Source organism: Fukomys damarensis, unplaced genomic scaffold (assembly GCF_012274545.1).
Source record: "Fukomys damarensis isolate Sample0158 unplaced genomic scaffold, DMR_v1.0_HiC HiC_scaffold_21, whole genome shotgun sequence".
NCBI classification, from domain to species: Eukaryota; Metazoa; Chordata; class Mammalia; order Rodentia; family Bathyergidae; genus Fukomys; species Fukomys damarensis.
In genome coordinates this window covers 7,412,504-7,434,990 of record NW_022900933.1, presented here as the reverse complement: position 1 = coordinate 7,434,990, position 22,487 = coordinate 7,412,504, and the positions used below count along the sequence as shown (strand labels likewise).

The following is a 22,487-nucleotide window of genomic DNA, read 5'->3' as shown; positions in this document are numbered from 1 at the left end:
AAAAAAAAAAAAAAAAGGCAAGGCAGTGAGTATTACAATCCCTGATTTGAAATTAAACTACAAAGCTACAGTGATTAAAAAACAAAGTATGGTACTGGCGAAAGAACAGACCTGAGGATCAGTGGAACAGACTACAGGATACAGAAACAATTCCAGACACACTCAGCCGCCAAATCTTTGACAAAAGAGCCCAACACCTTCACTAGAAAAAAGGTAATAAATGGTGCTGGAAAAACTGGCTCACCACATGCCAAAGATTGAAACTAGACCCATGTCCTTCACCATGCACTAACCTAAAATCAAAATGGATCAAAGATCTAAATATTAAAACAGAAACACTGAATCTGCTGGAAGAAAGAATAGGTAGAACGCTTGAGGACACAGGAGTAGGCAAAGACTTCATGAACAAAACCCAGACCACAAGGGAAATACTACAAAGAATCAACAATTGGGACCTCATCTTATTAAAAGCTTTTTCAGTGGCACCACGCCTGCCTCAAAAGCGCAAGGTCCTGAGTTCAATCCTTCGTACCAAAATAAACAATAATAATAATAATAATAATGATAAAGCAGCTTTTACACAGCAAGAGAAACCACCAACAGAGTGAAGAGACAACAGTGTGGGAAATAATTTTTATCCAGCTTTTCATATAAAGGACTATTATCTAGAATACATAAAGAACTGAAAAAATCAGACCCCACCCCCCAAAAATTTAAACACCTAACCAAAACCAGGCAATTGAAATAAAAAGACACTTCTCAGATAAGGAATTAGAAATGGCAAATAAATATATGGCAAAATGTTCAACATCACTGGTCATTAGAGAGATGCAGGGCCAAGGGTTTAGCTCAGTGGTTCCACCACCTTCCTCACAAGTGCAAGGACCCAAGTTCAAACCCTGGTACCAAAAAAAAAAAAAACTCTTCGAGATGCAAACTAAAACAAGGCTGAGATTTCATCTCACTCCAGAAAGAATGGCTGGTATTAAGAAACCAACCAATAACAAACGCTGGAGGGGCTGTGGGGGAAAAAGAAACCCTTCTCCACTGGTGGTGGGAGTATAGACTGGTGCAACCACTGTGGAAATCAGTGTGGAGATTTCCCAAAAAACTAAAACTTGAGGTTCCATTTGACTCAGCTATTCCTCTTCTTAGTATCTTCCTGAAAAAATTAAAAGCATCATACCATAGTGATATATGCACACCCTGTTTATAGCAGCACAGTGTGTAATAGCTAAGTCTTGGAAACAGCCCAAATGCCCATCAACAGATGAATGGGTAAAGATGCTGTGGGTTTCTTTATTAAAATGGAGTACTACTCTGCCATAAAGAAGGATGAGCTTCAGAAATAAAGAATGATGAACTAGAGACATTTACAGCTAAATGATGCACCTTGAGACCATACTCCTAAGTGAAATAAATCAGACACATGTTTAAATTAGCAGATGTATGGATAAAGAAAATGTGGTCCTTATACACAATGGATTACTACTTTCCCATAAAAAAGGATAAATATTTTAAAAAAGGATAAATGTGAGTCATTTGTCATAAAATGGATGTTAATGTTAAGTGAAACAAATCAGACACAGAAATGTAAATATTACAGTTTCTTTTATATGACAACCCTAAAATATAAATTAAAAAGCAAAATAAAAGATAGATAATAGGACACAGGGAAAAAGATCTTTTGCAAAAGGAAAGGGGACTGGGCTGGGGATGTAGCTCAGCAGCAGTGCCTGCCTGGCAAGTATGAGGTTCTCTGGTACCAAAAAACCCCAAGAAACAAAGAAGAAGGGCCCCAGTTCAATTCCTGGTACGAAAAAAAAGAATTGAGGAGTAGGGCTGGGGATTTAGCTCAGTGGTTCCACCACCTGCCTCACAAGCACAAGGCCCTGAGTTCTTTCCCTGTACAAAAACAAAGAATTAAGATGTGTCATGTACTTGTACCAAATCTCCATATGGATGTAATCATTGTTTACTGCAAGAATATACTAATAAAAATAAAAATTTAAAAAATCTAAATGGATCAAAGAGTTAAAACCATAAAATTCTTAGGATACCTAGCACTGATAACACTTTTTTTTAAACTTTCAATTAGGCAATAAGTTCTTAGAAATGACACCAAAAATATTAAAGAGCAAAAAAAAAGTTTTGTTTTTTTTTTGAGACGGTCTCACTATGTAGTTGAGACTGACCTGGAACTCACTGTGTAGCCCAGGCTGGTCTCAAACTCACAGCAATCCTCCTGCCTCAGCTTCCCGAGTACTGGGATTACAGGCGTGCGCCACCATGCCTGGCAACAAGAGCAAAAATTTAACTTGGACTTCTTTAAAATTAAAGAACAATGAATACCATCAAGTAAGGGGAAAAAGTCATCTATGGAATGGGAGGAAAACATTTGCAAATCATACATCTGATAAAGGATCTTATAGTCATAATATGTAAAGAACCCTGGGCCAGCAATTTAGCTCAGTGGTTCCATTGCCTGCCTGGATCCAGAGTTTGATCCCTGGTATCAAAAAAAAAAAAAAAAACCCAAAACCCTTACAACTTGAAATTTTTAAAACCACTCTAAAAGCTAGGCAAAGGGTTTAAATGACACTTCCCCAAAGGAGATATACAAAGAGCTAGTAAGCACTTGAAAAGACGTTCAACATTATTAGTCAGTAGAGGACTGCAAGTAAAAATCCAAATAATGTAGTGGTTCACACCCACTAACATGGCCATAATAAACAGATGCATAATACCAAGTGTTCAAGACCTAGAGAAACTGGAACCTTGGTAAACTGTTGGTGGGGATATATAGTAGCTTAGTAATGTTGGAAAACAGTTTGCCAATTCCTCAAATGCAAATGCAGTTATCCTAGGCCCCGCAGTTCCCCTCCCTGACTGTAATGAGTTGGGGTGGGAGGGGAAGGCATGGGGAATGAGGCAGTAAGCACATTCCTGAGGTCCACAGATTTACAACGCTGGTATCCATTTCATGCTAGAACATCTTCATTATACACAGTGTCTTGTTAAATCTAAAATTAGACTACATCTAATCGAGAGGCAAGTAAAGTTAGGTGGTGTGGGGCATTTGATAACCCCAGCATTCCTGGAGGCTGAGGCAGGAGGATCGCAAGTTCCAGCCTGTGGTAGCTACTTTTTTCTCACTGCTGAGACAAAACACCCAACACCCAAAGTTAGAGGTGAAGGGGTTTATTTGGCTTACAGTTTGTGGGGGTTTCAGTCCATAACCGGCCGGCTGCGAGGCTGAGATGGCAAAGAAGCATTGCAGAACAGAAACAACATGGCACGTACAAGGCAGCAAAGGTAACAAGAGAGTTCACAGCGCCTCCCTGCCCCTTTAGTCTTACTCTGACTCCTTAGCGTGGGCAGCACTCACACCCTCCATCGTAGGGCCGGGCACTGAGCCCAGCACTGCATCATGAATCGATTCCAGCTTCACCCACGCTAGATCAAGCCTAGGACCACAGGAGGCTCTGGGGGGACCTCTAGACCCCAACCATGACACAGTCCCGCGGGGACTTAGTGAGAGTGTCTCAAAACCCTGGGGAGCTGGAGGGGCAGCTCAGTGTGAAGGCCCTGACTTTAATCTCAGTACTGTAAGGGGGGAAAGGTCAGTAAAACCTAACGCAAACAATCTGCAGCAAATGACTAGCACCTGATCTTAAGTAATAAATTCTGGTGCCATTAATGTAGCTTTTACCTTATACTCTTCAAACAGAAAAAATATCGAGAATCACATCAAGGGAATTAGCTCAAGGCTGGAGCGGTGATTTTCAACGTGCAACCTCCTGAGCACAACACCGGCCGCTCCGGAGTCCCATGTCTGACTCGCTGAATCAAAAACTTGGGGGCCAAGCCCCAGGGAGTCGCTTAACGAGCCCCACAGGTAATTCAGACACACACTCAAGCTAAGCACTGGAGCAGCACTTTCTCGTTAAATAAACCACATAGTTATTAAGCTGCTGATCCACTTGCTTTGCTGACCCAGATTCTCTAACACCAAACCCTTTCAAGCGGTAAGGGAGGACTGGAAGTCTTTTAAGGATACCGCGGGCCGGACCAGCCAGCTGTGGTCTATTTTAAGAGCTCCAAAAGTAAAGATCCTTCTTTCCCCCCACGGAGGGGCCCTAAGCATTCCTGTTAAAGTCCACAGTCCAGAGCGAGAGGACCTGGCCTCCCTACCTCCCTGTGGCGCCCAGAGCCAGTTTCCGGCAGGTTAGGAACATACCGTGAAGAACATACTGTTTGGTCGAATTTTGCTCACTATTTTGGTATCAATCCTGAAACAATCCTTCCCTTTTATGAAACGGTTTGCTTCCCGTCTATGACATCAGACGGCAAAGAATCCCTCCAATGTGTGTCCTTCTGGGTAGGATGGGGCTCACATCACCCTGCCGCACCCTCCTGAGACGCCAGCCAGCCCTCAGCCGGCACCCCGAGCAGTGTGAGGCACCCCTGGCGGCCCTCTCACACCACAGCGCTTGCATCCAGGTGACCCATTTTACTTAACATCAGCCCCAAAGTGCAGGGGCAGTGAAGTTGACAGTGCAGATGTGCCAGTGACACGCTGGACAGCGCTGTCTGTGAATGAGAGGGTGGCATTTCTTTCTTTCTTTCTTTTTTTTGAGACAGGGTCTCACTATGTAGTTGAGACTGACCTGGAACTCACTGTGTAGCCCAGGCTGGTCTCGAACTCGCAGCGATCCTCCTGCCTCAGCCTCCCGAGTACTGGAATTACAGGCGTGCGCCACGAAGCCCAGCCTGGGTGTGTAAGACTTAAGTCTCACTTTCACTCCTGGAGCGTGAACAGCCAAGAGTCTTCCACGATGCTGGGCTCAGAAGCTCAGCGAGGCTCCAGGAGCTTGTTGGACAGCAAGAGTCACCCAGGAAGGAACACACCAGGCAGGTTGGCAAATAGACCTTTATCAGTCTGGCCAGACGGCACTCCCAGAGCCAAGAAGCTGAGAGAGGCGGCCAGCTCAGAAACAGAGGCCATTTTATATAGGGCTAAGGGGCGGGGGTTACACTCAAAACTTACAGGAAGGGGACAAAGGCAAAGAATCAGTTGATCTGAACTGGTGGTCATCAAGCATATACTCGACCATTACATACTAATGATCAGCAGATTGATTATCCATTATCCCATTTACAACTTAGAATATAATGTTCAGAACATTCAACCACAGGCAAGCAAGGAGTGGCGTGATTGATGTTGGGTCTCTGTGTTCACTACAGTTTCCATTTAGTTTCCCAGCTACTTCTAAGCAGTTACCTAACAATTCACAATGAATCATTAGTTATCCTGTAAGGGATGTGGGGAGTGACAGTCGCTAGGTCGTTTGCTGGTCAACATGGAGTCACTCCAGTTCAGTTAGACTCTTACAGGTGGCATTTCTTGATTTAGTAAGGAAGAAAAAAATAATGCTGAGGTCACTACAGCGGTGTGGCAGGAACATGCACTCTCTGTTGGATACTCTTCACCTTTGCACGCCTCCCCTGGCATCTTGCCCCATGGTTCAGCATTTCCAAATTAAGCGGCCCCACACAGACCCCTTCTCGAGTGAGCACACCCTCCTGTCAGGTCTCTTGCAGCCTGTGCTAAAGGACTTCAGCTAACGCATCGGACACCTGGCTTCTCTGTGTAGCATCAGTCCAGTCTTATGGAGAGAATATGTAGCCAGCCTCAAGTGCTGGTTCAGAGTTCACTGTGCCCCTTACTCCGTGCCCTCTCTCGCTTCCTCTGCGGACTGCAACGTGGCCCCGGCTGTCACCGGTCAGGCCACGTGGGCTGAAGCTGGCAGCCGCAGCTTAGCGTGTGCCACACCGCCTGTGCCAGGCGAGAAGTCTGAGACGGAACTCAACCATGAGGTCCATGACCTTGTGACTCAGTATCGGCATAAACAGTCAGGAGCACTGATTCATTAGTGATTTTCTCCTGAATAAAACACTGAGAGCTGGGTGTGGTGGTGCATGCCTGTAATCTCAGCACTTGGAAGGCTGAGACAAGAGGATCTCAAGTTCAAGGCCAGCCTGGGCAACTATCAAGACCCTGTCCCAGCAAAACAAAGTAAAACAAAACCAACAATAACAAATTAAAAATCCCTTCTAGTAACCAATGATTTATAATAACAATTATAGTACTGGCTTAATAGATATTTGCACCATCGTTTTAAAAGCTTTTAAAAAAATAACCTCGAGTGTTTTATCTCCTAAATTTAGCCTTTGTCTTGGAACTGTGCGAATTTTTAGACAACCAGTGCTTCAGATTAACATGTATCCTGGAAATGACTGGCGGTGTTTATGATTCAGTTTTAAATTTCTATATTCAAAATATTTACAGTTCATTTTAATTTTACCATATGTTTTAAACTCATTGCAACCAATTAAATACAGGTTCATTATTCTCTTTTTTGAAATCCAAATTTCAACAGTACAATGAACAATCATGTATCATTGATGTTTATTAATAATCATTAAATAATATCAAGGGCCACATTTTGAATATCCTTAATTTTTTTTTTTTTTTTTTTTGGTAACAGGGATCGAACTCGGGTACTTGGCAGGCGGCAGAACCACTGAGTCAAATCCCCCGCCCTATCCTTAACTTTTAAACCAACAGCTACTGAAACTGTCAATAAAAAAGTGATTTCTTCTTCCTCAAAAATGACCCACATAGGGGCTAGAGATTTAGCTCAGTTCCAGCAGCTGCTTCGCAAGCGCAAGGACCTGAGTTCAATGCCCAGTACCAAAAACAAAAAGAAGATCCACATAAATAATTTAGTTTGAAAGAAGACAGCTCATCTAAAACTACATGTAGGGCCGGGGACCTAGCTCAGTGGTTCCACCACCTGCCTCACAAGCACAAGGACCTGAGTTCGATCCCCAGTATCAAAATAAAAAATAAATAAAACTACATGTGGTGGGGCTGGGGACTTAGCTCAGTGGTTCTGGCGCCTGCCTCACAAGTGCAAGGACCGGAGTTTGATCCCCGGTACCCCCCAAAAACTTCACGTAGTGTATTCAATAATATGTATTTAATAAGCCAAGTTTTGCTAGGCACGGTGGCATACATCAGTACCTACCGCCATCTGAGAGGCGGAAGCAGGAGGACTGAGCTGAAGGTCAGCCAGGCAACTCGGAGAAATAAAACCTCAAAACGGTCTAGCTCACTGAGGAAAACCCTGGCATCAATCCTCGGTACTGCGTGGATGCATGCGTGTGGGTAAAAACAAGCAACAAAAAAATCAGAAGAGTGAAACAGCTAGAAAGAAGCACATAACTCTCACGTTTCTGAAGTTTGAGACTCAGCGTGGTCTGATCTGCTTGGGTGAGGGATGTTTTTCCAGGTCCAAAGCAGATCGAGTAACAACAAGGGAATGAATTGTTAATGATTAACTACAGATCAAACTTGCAGCAGTCTATAGTGGGTCATCACTAGAATGTGTACTAACCTTTGTCACCAGAGACCCACGGTTTTCTTGCTAAAAACAAAACATGATGGCTGGGAATTCGGCTCAGTGGCGCCTGTGCCTGACTTACAAGCAGAAGGCCCTGAGTTTGATCCCTGGTACCAAAAAAAAAAAAAAAAAAAAGGAAGAACTAGAAATTCTTTGGTCGTTATTGTCAATATTTTAGATTTCCCAATGTGTCTTTAGAATTACTGCTGAGATACTAACCTGCATATCTTGCCTTTGTCAAAGCTCTTATTATCTAATGTCTCACAAATAAGCGTTCAATGCAAATTTTGTTGGTAGAACCAGGCACGTGTTAAAAAGAGCCTATTTTATTTCTCTACATGGTATTTCTATGACTGTCATATTATCTTTGAAAAGTGTTCTTGATAGAATCAAAACCACATTTCAGCCAGGCATGGTGGCGCACAGCTATAATCTCATCACTCAGGAGGCTGAGGAAGAAGGATCCTTGTGAGTTCAAGACCAGCCTGAACTACACAGTGAGACCCAGTCTCAAAACACCAATAAAAATCACATTTGTTTTCTTTTTTTTTTTTTTTGGTTTTTTGAGACAGGGTCTCACTATGTAGTTGAGACTGACCTGGAACTCGCTATGTAGCCCAGGCTGGTCTCGAACTCACAGCGATCCTCCTGCTTCAGCCTCCCAAGTGCTGGGATTACAGGCGTGCACCACGATGCCCGGCCACATTTGTATTTTGAAAAATTAACGGTAAGTATAAACAGAGGAGAGGCACTAGTTGTTTTTCAAAAAAATCTTTCTTTCAGTTATTCAAAAACAGTACATGGGCTGGGGATTTAACTCAGTGGTTCCACCGCCCACATTTGCAAGATCGAATTCGATCCCACATACGGAAAAAAAAAAATCAAAACAGTACATGCACTTTTTGCAAAATCAGGAAGCAATATTCACACTTTACTTTCATAATCCTTATAGAGAAGCTCCTAAAATTAATTGGGTAGGTTGAGCATGGTGACACACACCTATAAACCTAGCACTCGAGGCAGAGGCAAGAAGTTCACAGTGAGTTTGAGGCCAAGATGGGCGACATAGTGAGTTCAAGGCCCACCTGGACTACATAGTGAGCCCATCTCAAAAAAACAAAACAAAAACAAATTTTTAAAATAAATAAAACAAATCAGGAATAAGTTGTAAAGTTTAATATTATTTATGCATCAAGGTATATCAACTTATAGTTAAAGGTCACCTAAGCAAAATTAACTTATTTTTAATTAGTTGAGTATTAAAAAGACAGCCCTAAGCACAAAGTCCCAAGTTCCATCCCCAGTACCAAAAAATAAAATAAAATAAATAAAAATAAAGACAGCCCCTTTTGCTGAAAATTATTTGAAATATATACATAACTCTTCATTTGGTAATTTCACTCTGCTCTTCTCTGACTGTGGGCAGTGTGCTTTCCCTGGTCAGTGCCTGGAGTAGCACATCTTTAGGTACTGTGTTGTCAGTAGGAGGTCCTGTCCTCAAGGTTTTGGGGCTATTTATCCTAAACAGTATTGCAGCGAAGATTTATGGTTGAGCACATGACTTTTGTCCAGGACTGGGGATCAAGCTCAAGACCTTGTGCATTCTAGGCAAGCATTGGGCCCTGAACAGCCTCCTGGTCCCTTACGTGATGTTTCAATGTAGCTGTTTTATGCAGGAAACCCTCTGTCACATAATCTCACTCCTCAGAGGTAACCACCATTAACTAGTTACACTGTAGACTTTAAAAATGGATGTATGAGCTGGGCGTGATGGCACATGTCTGTAATTCCAGCACTTGGGAGGCTGAGGCAGGAGGATCACTGTGAGTTCGAGACCAGCCTGGGCTACACAGTGAGTTCCAGGTCAGTTTCAACTACATAGTAAGACCCTGTCTCAAAAAAACAAACAAACAAACAAACAAAAAAGGATATATTTGCACATACCATTTTAGAAGTAATTTCAGGAAAAATGAACTACATATGTGGCTCTGTAGTTTTCTTCACTTAGACATGACCTGAAGGATGTATGTCATTTTAAGGCTGTATATTACTTTATTCTTACAGCGTAGTATAGCTAGAATTCTATTTGAACATTCAGGGTACTGTGCAGTTTGAAAAGTTAGAGCAGTCACATCTTTTGTCCAATCTTTTGTTTTGTTTTGTTTTTGAGACAGGGTCTCACTATGTAGTTGAGACTGAACTGGAACTCAGCCCAGGCTGGTCTCGAACTCATAGCAATCCTCCTGTCTCAGCCTCCCGAGTGCTGGGATTACAGGTGTGAGCCACTACGCCCCGCCCACAGTGTCCAATCTTGATTAGACATTTTAATGCACTTATGGGAAGGGGAATTCATTGGTCTAAATTCTTACGGATTTTGCATGTTGACTGACAATCTCAAAATGCCCCTGAGGCATGAACTCACAGCGCCACGGAAGGGATACGAGAGCACCCATCTCCGTACTCCGTGTCAGCGCTGGCCGGTGTTACAGAACTTTCCTGCTTTCTTATTCTCAGCGAAAACTCCTCGTTCTACACAGTATTTTTATCATTTTATTTTTTCAAAAGTTTTTCTTTGCTTTATATATTCAAATGTCTGTTAGGTTTTCTTAGGCTTGCTTTTGTCTTACTGATTTGTGAGCTCTTTGTATATCCCTTCCCCTAGGATACATATATTATATATTACTTATATGATATTGCTCCAAGGGATTACTTTATGTAGTCCATAACAACAAAAAACGGACAACTCTCATACTTACATGGAATTATTCCAAAGTATTTTTTTCTTTTCTTTTCCGCCAGTACTAGGAATTGAACTCAGAACCTTGTGCTTGCAAGGCAGGCGCCGTACTACTGAGCTACATCCCTGGCCCCCAAAGTATTTCAAAGAAAAGAAGAAAAGTATGCTTCAAAAAAGAGGGAAAGAAAGCAAAGAGCAAAAAGAAAAAGAAAAGAAAAAATACGCTTCCATTTGGCTACCAAAACCAGATATATGCTGGGCATGGTGGTGCATGCCTGAGCACTTGGGAGGCTGAGGCAGGAGGATCACCCTGCATTCAAGGCCAGCCTAGGTTACATAGCGTGTTCAAGTCCAGCCTGCACTAACTGCAAAGTGAGACTTTGCCTGAAAAAAAAAAATAAAAAATTCAGATACATATTTCTATCTGTTCTATGTTTTGTTTAGATCCCCCAAAAGTCTTATGTGTTCAGAGGTGGGGTTTAGGGTTGGGAATTTGGCTCAGTGGTTCCAACGCCTGCCTTGCGAGCACAGGGCCCAAGTTCAATCCCCGGTACCAAACACAACAAAGCAGGGGCGGGATCTGGGGGAAGAGACTGGATCACGGGGCACTGGAATCCCCGGAAGAGACGGTTGCTGCGTGTGTGACGTGCAGAGGTGTATTCTGGTCCCCAGTTCCTCTCTCTGTCCTCAGCCTCCTTCCACCATCCCCTCCACCTGCCGTTTCTGCCTTGGAATCTGCCAGCCATGGACTGAACCATTGGAGACTTTGAGATAAACTAAACCTCTCCTCCTTTAGGTAGTACATGTTGAATATTTTTGTCCCAGCAGCTGACTAACCCAATCTGTATGCATTCTGCTGTGAGTACACCACGGAGTATTTCTGAAAATAGTTGAGAGACTAGTGGTATTAATTACCTCTGTAATGAGGAATGGACAGACTGCGTGGGCCGGGGCTCACTTTTTAATATATGTGCTTCGTACTGTTTTAAGATTTGCTGTTGTTTACCATGAATACGAATCAGCTACTCGGAGTCAATAATTTTTCTAAAGAAGTAGTTGATTCAAAGTCAATCTTTTCTTGTATGGTTCTTCTGTTTTCCCTAAACTATTTCTTGAATAATCTATCCTTTAAGCTTTGATGTGAAATGTCATCTTTATCATATACTAAATTCCCTTATAAATATTAAATTATTTCTGGACTCATTACTGACCTCATTGACTCATTAACTGGATGCAAAGGAATTCAAATACTGTAGCTTTTTGTTTGTTTGTCCCCTCTCCCTCCTCTCCTTCCCTCCCCCTCCCTCCCCCTCCCCCTTCTTCTTTCTCTCCTGGGGATGGAACTCAGGACCTTACACTTGCCAGGCCGGCATGGCACCACTGAGCTACATCCCTGGCCCTGTTTGCTTTCAAGACATGGTCTTACTATGCAATTCAGGCTGGCCTTGAACTCACTATGTACTCTAATCTGACCTTGAACTCACAGTGATCCTCCTGCCTCAGCCTCCCTACTGCTGGGATTACAGATGTGCACTACCACCCCTGGCTGTAGGTTTTAAATAAGCTTTAATTTCCAGTAGATGAATTTCTTACTCATGCTATTTTAAAGTGTTTTTGGAATCTTCTCATGTTTCTAGAGAAATTTGGTCAGATTTTTTAATTCATTAAATTTAGTCATAGTTTGTGGCCATTAACTACATTCACATCTCCAGAATCTAGGTGATTACTAATATCATTTTGTCAAGTTCCACAAATAATGCTGTGGATACTGTGGTCATCAAAATACCCATTACATAGATTAATTTACATAAACATCACACTGTACAATTTTTTTTTTTTTGGTGCCAGGATCAAACTCAGGACCTTGCACTTGCCAGGCAGGTGTACACTTTACAATATTAAATCTTCCGAACTGGCATAATATATGACTAACTTTCATTTATTCATTCATTCACTTGACAAACTTATTGAACATCTAATACATCAAGAATTCTAGGAACTAGATATATAAATGTAACTCTAACAGTGTTGTTATTAAGGATCTTCTGAAATCTAGGAGATAGCAAGCATATGATGGAACAAATAAAGATAATATTGTGAAGCTTTTAAGTGCAAAGGAGATACACAGTCTTACAGTGAACTTTTAAAACTCAGGTCCTTGGGCCAGGGATTTAGCTCAATGGTTCGGTGGCCCGCGTTGCAAGCGCAAGGACCCGAGTTCAATCACCAGTACCAACTAAAATAAAATTAGAAAAACAAACAAATAAATAAATAAAACTCAGGTCCTTGTGCTTGCAAGATAGGCATGGTGCCACTGAGCTAAATCCCCGACCCTAGTGAACTTATATTTTGTCTGTTCTGGGGAATCTAGGAAACATTCAATGAGGAAGTGACAACTGAACTGATTCTGGAAAATATATTTGAATCATCCTCAGTACCCTCCAATCGGCTTCATGCTGACACTGTACATTTCTTAGGTTTGTCCCTGAGTATGTAATCTTTGTTGTAATAATATGGAATTTTAAAAAATTTTTATTTTTATATTTGCAGTACTGACAATTGAACCCAGGGCCTTCCGAGCTCCATCTCTAGCCTCTGTATACATAATTTTTTTTTTTTTTTTTGAGACAGGGTCTCACTATGTAGTTGAGACTGACCTGGAAATCACTGTGTAGCCCAGGCTGGTCTCAACTTACAGTGATCCTCCTGCCTCAGCTTCCTGAGTGCTGGGATTACAGGCCTGCGCCACCACACCCGGCCTCCTCTGTATACTTTTTTGAGATATGGTCTCAAAAAATTGCTAAATTGCCCAGGCTGGGTTTGAATTTGGAATCCTCCTGCCTCCGTGTGATGGGATTACAGGGATGTGCCACTACATCCAGCTCAGCTATTGAGGTTTTCTCTTTTGTTTTAACAACAGGGTCTCATTGGGCTGGGGATTTAGCTCAGTGGTGCCTGCCTGGCAAGTGCAAAGTCCCAAGTTTGATCCCTGATACCAAAAACAAACAAATAAACAAAACAGGGTCTCACTACATAGTTCAGGTTGGCCTTGAACTCACTCTTTTGTTTTGGTTTTTTTCATGCCAGGAATCAAACTTGGGTCCTTGTGCTTTCCAGGCAGGCAGCGGAACCACTGAGCTAAATCCCTGGCCCCTTTAAACTATGTAAACCATGATGGCCTTGAACTTACGGATAGCCTCCTGCCTCAGCTTCCAGAGTGCTAGGATTACAAACACATGCCACCATGCCAATCTCAGCTATTGAGCTGTGCATACTGTTTGTAATCAGCTGATTTAGCATGCTCTTGTGTTTTTTGAAGGAATTGATTCTCTCATTCTTGTACATTTCTACCTTGGCCAATAAGATAGGTGTGTCTGCCCAAATTGCCATCCTTCTGGAACTTTTAAGGGAGATGCTGCTGTCTTCTCTGCCCCCTGGATGAGTGCACGCTGTGATCAGTTAGGTGCTACGAACCCAGCACCTCCTGAGGTGCCCTTCTGCACTGGGTGGGAGGGACGTGTGTGGGCCCATAGCTCAGTGTGGTTGTCTCTCTGGATCCTCCACTGTCCAGGAACAATGTGCACACGAGTTACTGTACTAGTGATTGTCACATACATCACTCAAACTAAAAGTAGTAATAATAGGTTAATCTTTTATCTTGGTTTAATACATCAGATACTGAGCTACTTGAAGGTCTGCTTTTACATTCACTTGAATTCTTCTCACTATAGATGAAAATCATACTTCACAAGGGTAGTAAGATTCAAAGGGAAGAAGATAAAATCAAGTTACTCATTTTCAGTCATATTCCATAATTATACGAAGTTATATGTATATTCCATTATAAATTGCCATCATCCCTAATGTCAATCAAAATATGTTGTATTTTTATATGTAAAACTGGACTAAATTGACTGAAACTCTTTACTTGGAAGATTTTCAAACAGCCTTGTGAATTCTCTTTCCAAGTTTCAGTATACTTCATTTTTGTTTGTTTGGTACCAGGGATCGAACTCGGGTCCTTGTGCTTGCAAGGCAGGCGGTGGAACCACTGAGCTACATCCCCGGCCCATTATACTTCAGTTTTTATACTTGACACACATATCATTTTTAGCAATGAAATCACAGAACAATAGAAATACTTCAAATTATACTTGCCTTTTTTTCTTTCCTCTCGAATGAGGACTGATCTTAGGGCACTCTGCTATTGAGCTACATTTTAGTGCTTTTTATTTTTCTTCTTGAGACCAGGTCTCCTACCTCCTGCTTCTGACTCCCAGAATGATGTTTTATTTTTTATAAAAGGAAATTGGATCATTCATCTTAATTTTGGCAGATTTTGTAAATATTTTGCCACAAAATGCCAGGGAACCTCTCTGTCCTATGAAAATGTAGGCCCATTCTATAGATCGTTTAAAAAATTATAATCATGTACGGAGGCACACGCCTGTAGCCTGAGCTACCAGGAAGACAGCTGACCTTCCCGCACAGCTGAGATCTCAACTTAAAATAAAAGAGGTACAGATGTGGCTTAGTGAAAGCACGCCCTAGGGTTGGATATCACCGCTGAAAAAATATTGCAAAGAGGCTGTGCTAAATTGTTTTCGGTACTGGAAATCAAACTCAGAACCTTGTGCTTGCCAGGCAGGCATGGCGCCATTGAGCTACATCCCTGGGTGTGCAAAGTTTGTGAAGTACTGTTTGTATTAAAGTAACTAGGTCAGTGGTATCATGGAGAAATTTGTACAGGGTATCTCCAACCTTCTTTATAATGACTTATCACTGAAGATAAAAATGGAGTGGTTTGATTTCATGGGTAGAGTTAGCACTAACACATACCAAGACTGTCTCAAAGGGGGGAAAAACCCCAGAAACTTCCCATGTGGCATAATCTATCCATGTTATTTATATGATCTTTCCATAAAACTTTGTTTGCAGATTTTCTTTAGCATCTGTTCACTAAAGAATATATTTTGGAAGCTGGGCGCGGTGGTGCACACCTGTAATCCCAGCACTCGGGAGGCTGAGGCAGGCTGTGTAGCCTAGGCTACATAGTGAGTTCCAGGTCAGTCTGAACTACACAGTGAGACCCTGTCTCAAAAAAACAACAAAAAATCTGTATCTTAGCTGTTCTAACTAACAGAAAAGAACTATTTCCCAGTGGTGTATGAGTTGTTTTCTTGCAGCGGGCGGGGAGGGCGGGGGGTACCATTCATTATGAAGTAAGAAATGTCAGAAATGAGAAACAGCATTTCACACAGATGTCAGTCAATGCAGTGAGCCTGGTGCGCTGCGCTGATGCAGGGGTATTGGGTACTGTGCTAACAGCAATGTCATTACATCCTGCTGATGCCAGACCGCTAGTCACTGGGGCAAGAAGATGCACTTGCTAACAAAGTGCAATTAGTGTTCGTCATTTAGCAGCTTCTTGTTAGAGCTCATGAAGCTGTCATTTTGGTCACATATTAGAGCTAAAAGCTTGCACTGGAAGTAGGACAAGAACGAGTTCTGCCATTTTGCTGTTGCTTTTATTTCTGATCTTTTAAATCCTTCTGTTCTTTGCACGACTATATATATATATTGGCCAGGTTCTAAGAAGCAGAGCTTGAAATGGGAATTTTTTTGTTTTTTTGGTACTGGGGATTGAACTCGGGACCTTGCGCTTGAGGCAGGCAGCAGAACCACTGAGCTAAATCCCCGGCGCAATGTGCCAGTGATTGTTTTCCTAGCTAGGCTTTCTTTTCTGTTAGTGCCCATGCAGCACACAGTGGCCACACCGCTTGTGTGGACTTGGCCCACACACATGGAGCGTCTCAGTCCCTTCTCTCATCCCCTTCCCTCCCCCACCGTCGCTCCATCTCTTGATCCCCTGCCCCTCTAAGAGCTACTTCCCTACCTCCTATCACCTCCCTTCTGTCCTGCTCTTTATTTATATGTTGGGTTTCTTACACAGGAGCGACCATGTGATACTTAGTCTTGTGTGTCTGCTTTACTCTGTCTAACATTCGGCCTCAGGGGCATTCACTTTGCTGGAGTTTCTGCGTGGTCTGAGCTGAAACCTCTCACTGGGCGGGGGGTGACAGAAGAGGACGGGGAGCGGAGGCCCAGCGAAGACAGGCGGGAGGGGCGGTGCTCAGCCAGGCCTGCCCTGAACTTGCCCAGGAGCTCTGGAGCGCGGGAGGCACCGCAGACCTGTCCGCCTCGCACTCAGTCTGACCACAGCCGCCCATGATGAGATGGTGGGGCAGCGCTCCCACGCAGGACACCCAGTTCTGTAAGTTGTTCGCGGCCAAGAGTCACAGCACGTGGAGGGTGAGGCTCGGCCACCAAGTGGACTCTGGCCAGGGAACCAACACCTATTTGTGAGGTTGGTTCCATTAGAGCTAGACAGCATACCCGGTAAATCGTCACTGAAGCGTTCTACAGGGTCTCGGAATGTGCTGCACAGGAACAAACAAGTGGAGGGACACAAAATTCCTGCTCTTGTCCCTGGATGTCCCCACCTTACGTGACCTGCAGACTGGTAAAGATAAAAGTGCTAACCCACACACTAAATAACAGAAATTAATTTCCTGTATTTAGTTTTTAGTTTTTTCTTTTTTGTTTTTTCTTTTTGTTGTTGTTTTTTGAAACAGGGTCTCACTATGCAGTTGAGACTGACCTGGAACTCACTGTGTAGCCCAGGCTGGTCTCAAACTCACAGCCATCCTCCTGCCTCAGCCTCTCGAGCACTGGGATTACAGGCGTGCACCACCACACCTGGCTGATTTTTTGAGACAGGGTCTTGCTATGTAGCCCAGGCTGGTCTTGAACTCATGGCAATCCTGTTTCAGTCTCCTGAGCTCTAGGATTACAGGTGTGCACCACCACATTGGGCCTAACTTTCTGTTTTTAGATTAACGAAAGAAATATAATAGTCTAGGGTGTGGCACATACCTATAATCGTAGCACCTGGGAAGCTGAGGTGGGAAGATCTCTGTGCATTTGAGGCCAGCCTGAGATACACAGTGAGTTTAAGGCCAGACAGAACTATAAAATGTGACCCTATCTCAAAACAAACAACAACAACAAAAGGGAGACAGACAGAAATAGAAGTTCTAGTATTTTTTCCTAAACCTCAGCGAGTCACTCTGCACACTGCATTTTGGAGAAATCTGCCCCACTCCTTAATGCTCAGGAAGCACAGGCCTCCAAAATACATGAAACAAGGAGGAAGAGTGGATACAAGGTTGGGTAGTAGGGGACATGAATATGATCAAAATACATCACACACACTGAACGTCCAAACCACACGTGAGACTGGGGAGCACGTGTGGAAAGGGCTGGGGGAGTGAGAAAGTGTGCTACATGCACGTGCACACCTGCCAACCGGAGCTTACTATCTGCAGAAGTGCTAATGCACTGATAAAGAGATGTGGCGGAAATGACACATGAAATACAACGGCTTATCTGGTACCTCTCCCTTGCCCCTTTTAGCATCTTTCCTTACATGCACCCACCCTTCCCCATGTCTGCACATTACATCCGCACACTCAAGCCAGCCAGAACCCACCATTTCCAGGGCGCTCTCCATACAGAAAAAGTTCTCACCAATCTGTCAAACCAATAATGCAATAGAGATATGCAAAACAAACAGCTCACTGAAACAGAGAAACACTTGCAAAAGAAATCCAAACGGCTGGGCGTGGTGGTTTACGCCTGTAATCCCAGCAGTGGGAGGCTGAGGCAGGAGGATTGCTGTGAGTTTGAGATCAGCGTGGGCTACATAGTGAGTTCCAGGTCAGTCTCAACTACATAGCGAGACCCTGTCTCAAAAACAAACAAACAAACAAACAAAACAATCCAAACTGTAATACAATACCATTTTTTCATTTATCAGATAACAAAATAATTTCATAATTCAGTGTGTGGTGGGTAAAGTCAGAGAAGCAGATATTTTATGGAGGTAATTTTAGCAGTTGCTACCAAAATGTAAAATGCACATTCCTTTGACTGAACAATTTTATTAAAATAATATGGAATACTTCATGAATTTGTGTGTCATCCTTGCACAAAGGCTGTGCTAATCTCTGAGTTGTTCAGAATTTAGTACATGTGCTGCCAAAGCCAGTACATGGACAATTATTTTGGAGGCAGGGTCTTCCTAAGTCACTACATGGCCCAGCCTGGGCTCAAACTTGTCAACCTCCAGCCTCTGCCTCCCAGAGTGCTGAGAGTACAGACGTGCATCACCATGCCCAGCAACGACCGAGTTCTTTTTGTTTTGTTTCGTTTGCTGGGATCAAACTCAAGACAGGCACTTGCCAGGCAGGAGCAGCATTGCCGAGCTCGACCCGTGGCCCAACAACTGTGTTTCTAATGACCTATGAAGTGATACACTTGTGTACATACATGCATAATGATACATGAATAAAAGCATTTATTGTAGCATTGCTTACAATAACAGAAGGTTAAACCATTATGCTACATCCACATTAAGCAGAATTATAAAAGAATGCACGCTTTGTGGATGTCTATGAACAAATCTCTACACTGAAGCCAGGCAAAGTGCAGAACACGCCGCTGCACGTGCAGTGGCACACAGGCAGATCCGCCCTGGCAGGGAAGATAGGAAACTACGAGCGCTCACTATCTTCTGCAAGGGAATCTCCTGGGCTGAGAGGTGTAGAAGAAGAATTTTTTTTATTTATGTCTCTTTTTTTGAGGCAGAGTGTGGTGGATTAATGAATGGTCAACTTGTAATGCCCAGCTGAAGGGCGTGGAAGATCCCCGAGGACTGTTGCCAGTAACCATTAAAAGAAAACTGGAGGGGAAGAACATGGGCTGTTGGTCTTCTAAAGTTTGCTGAGGATGGTTTTCCTGATGCAAACTTGGCTTTTCTCGTGGGAGGAGCTCCGGGCCTCGCTGTCTCTGGGAACGGCTGCTATTGCAGTCAGGGGACTCTGATCTTCACCGTGAGCGTCACTTCCGGGCTCCAGTGTGGATCCCTCAGCCTGGTGGCGCAGATCCTTCACCCCACCAGCATAGGATTTCTGGCTTCCACCACTGGCCTTTGGGCCTTCCAGGTGTAGATCCTCAATACAGACAAGCACGAGTCGTTGCCGTGGGCTCTAGGGCACAGGCTGGATTCATGGAGGACTTGCCTTGGACTCTAAGCCTTCAGCTGGACGTGTGGGAAACTGCTGGGATCCAGACCCCCAGCAGGATTCTTTGGGCCTCTAATGTGTGGCTAATCTCTTGTACTCCCCTCCATATTTGACTTTTTCGGGTAAATATCATAAAATAATCCTGTATCCTGTATTAAGTGTGTTCCCTTGCAAAAACCCTGACTACAACACAGGGTCTTGCTTTATAGTTCAGGCTTGCCTTGAACTCATTATGTATCCCAGGATGGCCTCAAACTTGTGGCAATCCTCCTGCCTTAGCCTTGTGAGTGCTGGGATTTATCTGTGTCATTTGAACCATGCACTTGAAGTACTTTAAAAAAGAAGCAGGCATCAAAAGTGCAAGGTCCCGAGTTCGATCCCCAGTACCAAATAAATAAATAAATAAGAAGCAGGCACTGCTGGTGTGGTTCAGAGGTAGAGCTCTTGCCTAATATAAGAGAGACCCTGGGTTCGATCCCCAGCACTGAGGGTAGCCCTCCCTGCTACAAAGCCAGGAAGTGATAGAGTCCTAGTTTCCTGGAGCTAGCATTTTTAATTACTAATAAAAACGTAATAATCTAGCTGAAATCTAATCAGAGCAAATGGGCAAAGTGATTGGGGAAGAAGCCTTTGTCCTTGGAAGAGGGCAAGGGCAGGACTTGTGAGACAAAGGTTCATGCTGTCCTAATGCACACACACACACACACACACACACAGACAAAACCCAAAGCAAGCAACCAACACTATGAAGGGTATGCAGCACTGGGGAGGCCAACCTGGGCAACTCACTAACTCTTGCTCTTGGATTCCTAGGGACTGATGTTTTTAATGCCTCTGTTTCTGCCATTAGTTCCCTGACGATGACAAAGAAATGTGTATTTATTACCATTCTCCAGAGGAACAGAATCTATAGTATACATGAAATTATATTACACCTATGTAAGTGATTATGAAAGGATCGACTGGCTCACAGGATCAGAGGCTGGAGTGTCCAGTGGCTGTCTGCAGGGGGGAACCAGAGGATCAGGAGCTGCTCAGCCTAAGAAGTTGGAAGCCTTACATTAAGACGGATCTAGGGTGTCGCACCAGTGCAAGGCCGAAGCCTGAAGTTCCTTGTCTGGTTGCTGACATAACCTCACTGAAAGGCTGACGAAGAAGGAGTCTGCTGTCCAAGACAATCATGTCAGCGAGGCGCACCTGCTCAAACAGAACTGAACTGCAAAGTGCACACTGACCCTCCCCTCCATCACCCAGGCTGCAAGCCTACTGGGCAGGTCCACCATACTCAGGCAGGGCCGTCCCTGCTCAGGGTGCTGGCCTACTTGCCAGTTGTTTTGCAAAACCCCACAGACACACATAAGTGTGCTTTTCTCTTTTCTCCATGGGCACTTCCCCATATTATTTAACATAGATTACTAAGTGAAGTCAGCCTGCTCTGGTGATACACTTCTGTAATCAAGGATACGGAGGAGGCTGAAGCAGGAACATTACAAATTTGAGGCCAGTCTGAGCAATTTAGTCAGTCCTTGCCTCAAAATAAACTATAAAGGACCAGGAATGTTGCTCAGTGGTAGAGGGCTTGCTGACACGTGTGAGGCTTTTTGTTTAATCACTGAGACCACAAGCACAAAAAGTGAATCTGCTTTCACGGAATTATTAAGATCCCAAGCTGCTCCTTTTGGACCTAGTCCTACTTCACTGTCTGAAGGAAAGGCCGGAACAGTGACACATGCCTGCTGTCCTAGAACTCTGAGGCGCAGGCAGGGCATGGCAAATCTGAGCACAGCCGGGGCAACTTAGAGGCTGACTGAGACCTTGTCTACAAACGGGGGCTGTGCTCTTGAAGTCAGTCCTCAGCAATGAGACGGGAGATAGGATGGGGCTCAGGCTGGCTGGGTGGGGAGGCGCAGCAGGATCCTGGAATCCAAGCAGCACTGCCTCCCTGCACCGGTGTGTACAAGCTCTCACAGGTTCCCACTTGATGTTCGTGGCGTAACAGGGCCGTGAAGGGCTGTGACTTGCTTTCCTCACGGGAGCCTGGGCGGTGCTCCCCAGGGTGCATGGTGTTCCTGCCTTTATCCAGCCCAAATTCACTCTTCAGAGCCAGTTTCTTCCTTACCCTTCGCTTTTACTTTGGGGCGGGGATACCAGGCCCCACACTTGATAGGAGCTACATTCCCGGCCTGCACTTTTACTTTTTAAAATAAACTTTGTCACCCTTTTTGGTTGTCTTGTTCAATTCACTGCTCCTGATGAGAAGAACCTAGAAACTACCTCCGGAAGATTCCAGCACTCCAAAACCCAGTAATGATACCAGAGACAATAAGAGAAAACATTAAAAATAAAAGCTGAAGATAGCTCAGTACTAAAGGGCACCTGAATCTGATCCCCACCCAGTACCATCCCTTGATACAAAATAAAATATTGTAAAAAATAATTTTGATAGCTTTCTTGTAAAGCAGCTAGGTAGGGGAAAAGTCTGAGACAGAAGTGAGTGATAAGAATTACAATTTGGACCAAAAACAATGTACTGGGGCAACAGGGTGTGTAGTCTCCTCTCTACTAAAGAAAGTTGTTGCAGCTCCTCCCTACTACGCTTCTGAGTTTCCAGGAACTTAAAATCCAAAATTGGTTCCTGTTTTCTAAAATTCCTGTTTCCTGCATGCTGAAGAACTGGGTTAGAAGGCCGAGTTTCAACTGGTCCTTTTCAACCTGCAGAGACCCCCGTGACAGGTGACCACTGAACAACTGAGCAATTTCTGGGCTTTGTTATCCATAATTAGCTCTGGAGCTAGGGGCCATGCAGCTACCCATGTGAGACCCCTCCTGAAAATCAAGAGCTACCTTTCCACTTATATCCAATAAAAAGTCTCCTAGCTGGGCAAGGTGGCACATGACTGTAATCCCAGCACTCAGGAGGCTGAGGCAGGAGGATCACCTACCTCAGTTTGAGGCCAGCCTGGGGATACACAGTGAGTTCAAGGCCAGCCTGAAGGACACAGTGAGACCCTATCTCAAAAAAACCAAAAACAACAATAACAACAACTCTCCTAATCTCCTCCTTGTGGGAGGAGTTCAGTTCATATGGTAGTACTATGTCCTAATTCTGTTTTTTTTTTTTTTTTTTTTTTTTTT

The 22,487-nt window shown here is 43.8% G+C and overlaps 1 protein-coding gene and 1 non-coding gene across 3 annotated transcripts in view; both read right to left on the bottom strand.

The window, feature by feature from the left end:
• The window catches only part of LOC104872507 (60S ribosomal protein L27a-like), an 89,565-nt gene that overhangs the window by 63,228 nt on the left and 3,850 nt on the right, over positions 1-22,487 (bottom strand). The window lies entirely within an intron of this gene.
• On the bottom strand, positions 18,216-18,319 carry LOC117287205. Its single transcript, XR_004518404.1, has one exon. It is a non-coding gene; the product is annotated as a U6 spliceosomal RNA (small nuclear RNA).